General features: G+C 39.3%; 1 non-coding gene across 1 annotated transcript; it reads left to right on the top strand.

Moving 5' to 3' along the window:
• The first annotated feature begins 9,344 nt into the window (after positions 1-9,344).
• Positions 9,345-9,471, top strand: LOC129230781 (U11 spliceosomal RNA). Its single transcript, XR_008581183.1, has one exon. It is a non-coding gene; the product is annotated as a U11 spliceosomal RNA (small nuclear RNA).
• Positions 9,472-9,787: the final 316 nt, after the last annotated feature.

Here is a 9,787-nt window from a genome sequence, read left to right as displayed (position 1 = left end):
GACGAGGGTGTACTTAAAAATTCTAATTCCGTATAGGGTGCCATGAGTCCGAAAGGTTTGAGGACATCTGATTTATTCTAATTTTATTTACTTTGAATTAATGATTATACTTCAGTTAGATAAATACAAAATATATGAACGATTTCGATTTTAAATTAGCATTAATATTCAAATATTAGTTTGAAAATTTCAACCAAACATTCGGTTCAAATTTTGCTAGAATATTTCATTTTCAGGGCATTTCTTTATCTGAATAGTATTTTCTGAAATAATCTATACAATGCTAAAACCGATTTTCAGCAACACTTCTGACCGCAAGGTGTGCATTATAATGGTGTTCAACTGTATTCGCTTTATTTGACAGAAAACCAATTTTCAACCTCACAAGAGGAGGTTAATTACGAAGAGGGTTTCATGCTAAACTCCAAAAGTGTTATTGCGATTATAAAAAGGCTAAGTAAAACTAAAATTACTAACCCAAACAAGAACACGAACATCACTAACATGTGTTTTTTTTCTAATTTGGATGTTTAGTTTAGTGTTTATCCGTGATATGTCTAATCATCCGTCGTGGTGAGGCGATTAGAAAATTTAGAGATCTCTTGTAGCCAATCGGAACCAACTGCTAAGAATGATTCGTTCTTTTTTTAAAACGTTGTTGTTAATCCTTCATCTCCAGGAATTTAATTTTTATTGACTGAATCGAACTCAAGATACTTAATGAATTTTTTTTTTAATTTTTCTTAAAAGTATTTTTTGAATGTGCACACTCAGGACCTGATTACTGTAGAGCCGCTATATAGACAGGCCGACGCATCAGCTTAAGTTATGCCATTTTGGATCGGATTTTTCATTGTTGCACTGCTTGGGTTACCACAGCAAAGTTTGGATTTCGCCAAATTTGCAGAAAATAATATTTTATTTAATAAACAATTCACGTGCTGCTAATAATTGCTCAAAGTGAACAAGCACCAACGCGATAACTCGCCAGAAAAGACAACCACTCAAACTCGCGCTCCGATCCAAAAAGGCTGATCTTAAGCTGATGCGTCGGCACGTATATATAGGGGCCTTAGATTTACTGATTATAATCCAGTGACGTACGGAAACAACGTGCAAATCTCTCGAACATCATAAAAGAAGTCTTTATTAGGAAATTCTGTGAGTGTTCAGCTCAGAATGTTTCACTTTGGTAACATTTTTCGAAAGCCAGCGCTTTGAAATGTTCCCATATGTTCACTGTTATTCATTGCATTCAGTGGTGCAGCCATAAGTTGCTTTCCATTTGATGTTTTCGGTCATAACCGTCCAGATATGCATGCAGAAACTGCATTAGGATTGGCAATATGCGCTAAAACCAAAGGTGTTGGGAGGGGTTTGAATCACAAACCCCACCCCTGGTTTTCGACATTGACTGCATACATTTTTTAGTTGCACACAGGCCCGACATTTCAAAATTTTCAGTGGGGAGTGGGGCAGAGGGTATATGCAATGCATTTTATAGGGAGGAGGAACATTAAAATACGAGCACATGAAAAATGCATAATTACGTAATGTTTTTAAAATACCTGATCAGTCCAAATGACGGGCTGCTTGAGCAGCGCTTTATTGGAAAAGCTTATTATTCACCACCAGTTATTGAAAAAATATTTCAAATATGAATGTAAGAAACATATGCCGTCGATTGCAAGTATGGATTCTCAAGTGTGTCAAGTCTGTTTTTCGGCCCCGCAGGTCGGAGGACGATAAAACCCCTTGCGTATTGTGGTTCTGGGAATTAGGTTGGCGCAATCATGAATCCCAAGCAGTATAACATAGGGTGATCTGCAGGCGTACGGAAGAAAAGTAACTGCCTCTCTTTTATCTAAAGGGTTGCTTTCTTGTCATGCAGCCGGAATTTCGCGATTGCGAGTCGTTTTAAAACCACTGTAACTGGAGGCCTTACGCTACAGGGGCTTTAAGTCGTCTGGTTTAGTGGGGGTCGAATGTCGTTCATGATAATTTACATAGAGGAAAAAATATGTGCATGCAGGAAAAAGGATGGCAATTCTTAATTAATTCTTTTGTGCGTTATATTGTTTTTTTTTTTTTTGACTCTCAAGTTTTGTTTTTATATTCAAATGGCAATCAAATTTAGTTATTTGTAAGAACATAGAAAATTGACAAAAGACAGTTTTTTTTTTTTTCCAAAAAGAGGTTGGTTCGTAACAATTCCTATAGTTAAAAAATATATATAAAAAACTCCACACCTCTATTTTTTGCTCTAGACTAGATTTTGCCAAGGAAAAACCGAATTGAGGCCAAGAGCTCTGGTGCTTTTCGACTTGAACATGAACTCAACACAAATTCTCAGTGAGAGTGTTAAAACAAATGGCAGAAAACCAAATATATCGATTCATTTAAATATGTAACTGCATTTCCATTGCATCGCACGTTCAACAACAGCGTAAAAAAAAAGGACAAGATTAAAACTGAACCTATCCATATTAGAAGGCAATCTGTATCAATGCCATGAGAAAAGTAATCTTATTGTAAATAATATTTCTTTTACGCTTTAACAATTTTTCCTTGACTTTTAGAACTTAGTAGAGCGTTGTGGATTTGTTTTCGAACATGAAATAAAATCTTGAATGTTGTCAATTATGTAAGATTAATTGAATTCTCATACTTTTAACTTTTTGAATAATTTGGCTTTATCTACCAGTATTTTAATGCAATAAAATATACCGTTTATATATAACTGATTTTCAACAATGAAGCATGGTTGTAGGGCCCAAAAGCACATTGCCGGTGTATCGTCCGCTAGCATTAGTGGCTAAATCATGAAACCCGCGACAAATGATCGACGGTAAGCGTTAAACCTGCTGTCGGAAACTTGAAATAAAGAATAACCACAAATATTCACGCAAAAAATTGCAATAAAACACATCAGAGTGAAGTTCACTTTCCTACCGAAGTTGTGCTTGCGGCTACCCTATGGCCTTTTGCTGATGTTGTTAGCTTTTACGTATACTTATTTAAGCTTCTATTATTTTAAAGATCGACAACAGTTCAGGCTAGAGCCGCTGTATAGATAGGCCGGCACATCAGCTTAATTTTAGCCATTTTGGATAGGATTTTTGCAGAACTAGGGTTACCAGAGAAAAGTTTCTTGTTTCACCAAATTTGCCAAAAATAATAGTTTATTTAATAAATAACTAGCGTGCCGCTAATAATTGTTCCCAGTGAAAACTCAACAAACGCGATAACTTTCCAGAAAAGACAAACACGCGCTTCGATCCATAATGGCTGATCTTAAGCGGTCATTCGATCGGTCGTTAAATTTTTAGGGGGCGCAAAGAGACAACTCTTTTACCCCGAGTCCATAGAAGAGAAATCATTGAGTATGCAAGTTGGTATACCTACACATTGCGTCCCCGCGGAGCGGGGCGAAAAAATGAGAGGATCAAGAGGGGAGCATGCTGAGAACTTGCACCAGAGCAGGAGTTTGGGGGGTTTTTTCTTCGAGTTTTTCTTGAAGTGAATTGTTTTAATTTCGGTGGAGTTTATTTCCCGGGCACCATTTCCTGTACCAGTCGGTAAGGGCATTAAGGTAATGTTGGATGTTTTTATGCAGGGAACGGGGGTTGTAATGCTTAGAGATGATAGCAATATCATCGGCGAAGAGAGCAAGGAGCACATTTTCGCTTTTCGGCATGCCGTGAGTGAATATATTGAAGAGAAGGGGGGAGAGCTTACTTCCCTGTGGGACACTAAAATTGATCTGTCTTTTACTAGAAATGTAGTTATTTAACTTTACTTGGAAGCTGCGTATGTTTCTTCCTATTAACACCTTCCATAAAGTAGTTGGTGACTCTTAGAAGCTGGTGGACAGTGCTGTGACCTCTACGGAACCCAAACTCCGGGATTATTTGGTGGTCGACAATATGCTGGTTAAGTCTATGCTTAATGATCCCTTCAAAAACTTTAGAAATGGTCGAAAGGAAGCTAATGGGCCAGTAGCTAGATGCTTGATGCAAGGGGGCGTCTTTTTTGTGGATAGGCACCACAATAGCATTTTTCCAGGTGCTGGGGAAATGACCATAGATGAGGAGCCTATTGAAAATTTTTGTAAGGTGGGTAATGACATTGAGGGGGAGCATCTTGAGGGCTTTGTTGGAGATCTGATCCTCCCCGGGGGAGGATTTAGTTTTTAAGTTTTTGATAATTTCGATAACCATGTTGGGGGACGTGAGGGGGGACTGGGTTCCCTCAGGGAGGTTTTCCATGAAATATTCAATTTTGTCGTGAATTTGCTTTTTGAGACCGATGGAGGGGGACAGGGTTAACCTGAATGGTAGTCATCAGGTGATCAGCAATAGCTTCGGTTTTGTCATGTTTAGAAGAGATAGTGATGTCATTTGAGGTGAGAGCGGGGATGCCCACAAAAGAATTTTTGAGCCGTTTGGCCATCCTGTAGAGGGAATTTTTCCTAGTGCTAAGCCCCGAGATCAGAGTTTCCCAGTTGTGCTGCTTAAGCTGCTTAATCATATCGTTGATGCAGGTTAATGGTTAATTGGTACAAATGGTTAATTTCGTGATTCAAGGAGGGGTCGAAAGTGCGTCTCCGCATTTCAGTGGCCTATTTTTCTGTGTGATGAGGTTTCTGATAAAGGGGGGGGGGGAGCTTGAGGGGGTCGGTATTAATCTTAACTTTAGAGGTGGACAGGCTGATAGCATGCCGAATAGCCGAGGTGATGTCCTCAATACCTTGCTCAATTTCATCAATATTATTGAAGGTCGGGTTTCCCCGGACAGTACTATGTAGAATGTTGTAATACTTGGACCAATTAATACTATCAATAACCAGAGTACGTTTGGGGAGAATGTATCTAGTGCCAAGAAGGAGGACGACCGGGTTGTGGTCAGAGGAGAGGTCCGCGACCGATTCAATCAAGTAGGGCCAATTATTAATTTTTACAAGGGCGAAGTCTATTACAGTGGGCTGATCAGTACTGAAATGAGTGGGCTGAGGAGGGGCGATGATTTGGATGTCATTGTCAACACTAAACTCAAAGATGAATTTGACTTTGCTAGACTTGTAGGAAATATACCAGTACATATGATGAGCGTTAAAATCGCCAAAGAGGAATGTATTATTGTTTAGGTTAAAGAGGTGTTTGAGCTCATGTTCAAGGACGGTATTATCCGACGGGCAATAAATATTCTAAATGGTGGCCCAATCCGATCTGTTAAATTTGAAGAAGATGGTAGTATTTTCGAACGAGGAAGTATTGAAAACGTGAGAAGTGTAGACAAGGTTTTGGCGAACATAAATGACAGCCCCCCACCGAGACCTTCACCGCGGTCCGACCGAATGCAGTTGTAATTGGGAATGTAGCGCTTGGCGTGAGGCTTTAATTTCGTTTCTTGAATAAAAACGACATTGGGGAGTAATTGTGGGTAAAATGGGTGAGCTCCCTAGTCTTAATTTGTGAAATGCCATTAGCATTCCAAGAAACAGCTTTCAGATGATCGGGAAAAGCCATTACGAGGCAGAAAAGGCTAGGTTCAATTGAGAAGCTAACGTACCCAAAGATTGGATAATGTCGGCAAACGTGGGATGGATTTGGTTGTTTATTTCCTTCAGGGTTGCTTAGGTTGATATTTATTTTTTGAGCATAACTGCAATCTTCACTGACTTTGGGCGAGTGATCAAAGGTGTGGTGTCTGGGTTGCCGAAAGGCAGTGCTAGGGTTAGCAGTCTTGGGATTTTGGGATGGTTTCCACGGACATTCAGAGGAGTTTGATAGATGGGGCCTTTGCAATTGGTGCAGGTGGGAACTTCGAGGGTGCCCTTGGGGCAGTCACGTGACCAAAGTCCTTCACTGTATTTCATGCATTTGGGATCTAGTGTGTAGAGATCCTGGGAGTGACCCCATTTCTGACAGCGGAAACACTGAACACTAACGTTTTGCTACGAAGTGCTTCCACTTTGACCTTAAAGTAACCAATTTCTGTAACACTATAGATTTCAGCACTAATATCATTCTTTGGGATGAAGACGAAGAAGAGAGGGAGGGGTACCCTATCTTTGCCGCGGGTCATTCGAACAACTTTGGTGGGGTTAAAAGCCATAGCTTTAATTTGCGTTCTAAGATCACTAACATCAAAATCAATGGGTAATCCCCGGAACACCACCTTGAGTTCCCTATCTTCGGGGAGTTGATTAGTGTAGGACTGGATATTTTGCTCAGAGGCCCATTCTCTGATCTGTTTGTGGTGACTAACCGTTTCCGGTTGAATAGCAATATCTTCGACATTTACCTTAGCAATAAACTTATGCCCAAGCCTATTTGAAACCTCGGCTATAACTTTGGAGGGATCTTTAACTATGTGAAGGACTATTCTGGGGAGATTTTTCTCCTTGTTGGAGGCCTTACTACGATAGTTTGTGTTCACATTAATTTCACTGGCATTATTTTCTTTTGAGGGGACAAGGTTGTCAGTTTCTTCCTCGTTTCCATCGAGGGCCGAGTATCTATTTCTCGTAGGGAGCGAAAGGAAGTCCCCAGAGGGGCATTTTCTTTTATGATTTGGAGATTCAGTAAACTCGTCCTCATCATTGGGGCTGCTTCTTTTATTATTACTGTCTCTATCAACAGCTTGTAGTTTCGCGATTTTACTGATTTCTTTTTATAGGGCAGAAATTTGCTTTTGCAGATTATCACTCTTTTCTTCAAGGTAGCTTACATTTGGTCTTCATACTAGTCATTTCTTTGAAGTTAGATCAGCACATATTTTACGCGCTCTATCTGCCTGTTTTCTAACCTTATTGAGAATTTTTTGGTCCTCTATGTTGGGGATAAATTTCTCAAGTATGAGCTGATCAAAGATTTTAGACAGCCATTCGGCTAACGAATTGCATTCATCATAATCTTTTGATTCATTTAACGTTCTATTAAGGACTTGCTGCTCGTACATATGAATTTTTAGGACTCGGGAGAATTGATCAGAGACGCTTACCCTTTTGAATGCTTTGCCTCCAGGCTTGGTCTTCACATTTTTTTGTCCGACCGGATCATCATAAGAAGTGTCCATGCATTCGTCCGTGTCTCCGTCCATTAGTTCCGCAGGAGTCTGGTATGAGTTCACATCATTATCGAAGGGTGGGTCCTGACCCTTACCGTTGTTTTTCTTGGTGAGAGTGCTCATGGTGAGCGAAGAGGGCGATCAATAAAGTGGCCTTTAAAAAGGCCCTTCTCGCCAAAGGGAGAGCCCGTTGTTCTCAGCTTAGCCCGTCCGTCAGCCCGGCTAGATCTAGGCCTAACCGCTGAGGATCGTGCTCAGCCCTCACAGGGAAGTGTGCGAAAGAGAAAGGAGCCGGCGAAAACCGGTCCCGACCAGAGAGGAGGAAAAGTCACGTCCGCTTCGGACGTCGTCCAAGGAGGATGATCTTAAGCTGATGCGTTGGCTCTTAGATACAGGGGCCTTAGTTCGGGCAAACCTAACCCGGTAACATTGTACATGGCTCCACTAGATGGCGCTGACGCTTAACGGGCCTTGACAATTTATGACTTTTCTAATTTGAACCGATGCAACTAGATCCGCTCATGCATCCACCAATCAATGGCAACGTCATGGAAACGGGTTCCCTGTAGCGCCTCTTTGTTGCTGTGAGTTTCAGCGATTGTTACGACCTATAAGCGTTAGCGAAATTTAGTGCGGCCATGCATTGTGAATGCTAGGAAGAGCTTCTCACACAATTTCCGATCTATCACTACTCCACTCCTTCTCAGGTTACTATAATTGGGAATTATTCGCTCAACGGCGGAAATATTTACACGTAACAAGAAACGGAAGACATTTTTGCTTGTTTTCCAGAACAGAAAAATAATGCCTTTTGCCATCCAAACGTAAAGAAGTTCACGGAAGAAGAAAAGAATTTCTTTGTATATTTGTCATTTACCATAAATTAACTCCAATGTCTTTTAAAGTAGAAAATATATTGTACGTCACGACTTTTTAAATTATTATATATATGTCGTATGTCTTTTAATCAGGGGCTTGAAGAGAAATTTTGGGGCCCGTCACAAATGACTTATCCGGCCTACTCCGCCCATATTATTTACCCCTATATTTCACCCATAGTCTTAAAAATAATGGGCCCCCTTGAGGTTCGTGCCCGGCCCAACAGGTGTCCCTTCCCCCCTCCCCCCCTTCTGTGCACGTACCTGTTTTTCATACATAAGATCAAGGTTTTTTTTTTTTTTTTTTTTTTTTTTTTTTTGCATTGAAATTGGTTCCTAATCACCTCAAAATCTTGTGTGAAATTTAAATTGCTGTTTCTACTACTTTCAAATTCTTTTTGTTATTATTATTTGCATTTTGTTTACTTATTTAGAATTTCTTAAACTTCGTTCAAAGTTTTTTTTTTTTTTTTTGAGGAATATAATTTTTGTAATGAATTTCATTACATATTATAGCAAGTTACGTTTTAGTACAAGTTATCTATCTACAAATAGCTTAAAGGAAAACATCGAAGCAATTGAATGCATATATTTTTTTTTTTTTCGATGGTCCAGTTTGACGAAAATAATTTTTACTATTCGCAACTCCAGAGCTCGAATACGGTACCTTGCGGTGATTAACAATAAAAAAAAAAGATAAAACATTCTATTTCATGTGTTTTCTTTGGGGTAAATTACAGGCTTCAGACAGTTTTTGGTGTAATGTAATTTGAGAAGAATAGAAAAGAAAGCTTCCCACAAACAAGATGAAAAATTACTGTCATTCACTAAGCGTCAAAGCAAGTTATAAGTTACGGCATTTGTTTGTTTTACCTTTTCCTTCCGCCATCAGACAGTGGTTGCAGTGCCCCCTACAGTTTATTGGAGTTGCGAATTGGTTTTGCCATGAATCAAAAAAAAAAAAAAAAAAAAAAGGATAATTTACAAATAAGTCAATTTTTTTTTTCTTCTAATATTGTTAAAAGCATTCCTCAACTGTTTATGTTTTCCGAAAGTCGTATTTGCGGGAAATATAAAGAACTTTGCACTACCAAATATTCAGTAAATTTTAGATATTGTTATGTGATACAGTGCTCTTCATGTTTTTAGATTGAATTAATTATTCGTATTTGCGTTGCGTCGCAGGTTATATGATGTAGCATTTCTTGCCAACTGGAAATATATTTACAATATCGAAAATAGCTGTATGTAATTGAACAACAGTTCTACAATTTCATGTACAACAAAGAAATGAACAATCGTTCACTCAGTTCACTCATACGCCGCGAAAATTTAAACCACCAGTACTTTTATGTGTTAACTTTGTATAAATTCAAAATGCATCATTGGTCGTTTAAAAAGGGTACCTGCCTGCTAAATGGCACGCAACTCTAACGGAGTTGTGCAGAATCGCTAGCAAGAGATTCTGGGTACACAATTTTTGGAACTTGGGGCAGCTGATAGTCATTACTTCGGCGCTCCAAAACATTAGGAATGTAAAAGTCAAATCAGAATGTAGATTACAGATTTTCATATTAATGGGGGGGGGGGGGGGCGTTAGGACCGGTGCCTATTGAAAAGAGGTCTATAAATTACCTTCTTTGGAATCGGTGCCCTTCAACAGTAAGGAAAGGCACTACGAGACTTCGCTGCATAGAGAGGATACGTAACAACCGTTCAATTGAAAACAACTTATACAGACTTGACTTCTATCGCTACTGGTAGTTCAGTTACAACGCTTTAATAACTAAGAAAGTTAAAAAATTAAAGGAAAAAAAATAAAAGATCCAAGAAGGGGA

Source organism: Uloborus diversus, chromosome 9, assembly GCF_026930045.1.
Source record: "Uloborus diversus isolate 005 chromosome 9, Udiv.v.3.1, whole genome shotgun sequence".
Lineage (NCBI taxonomy): Eukaryota > Metazoa > Arthropoda > Arachnida > Araneae > Uloboridae > Uloborus > Uloborus diversus.
The sequence above is the reverse complement of the archived record's forward strand: the minus strand, read 5'-3'. Positions and strand labels throughout refer to the sequence as shown.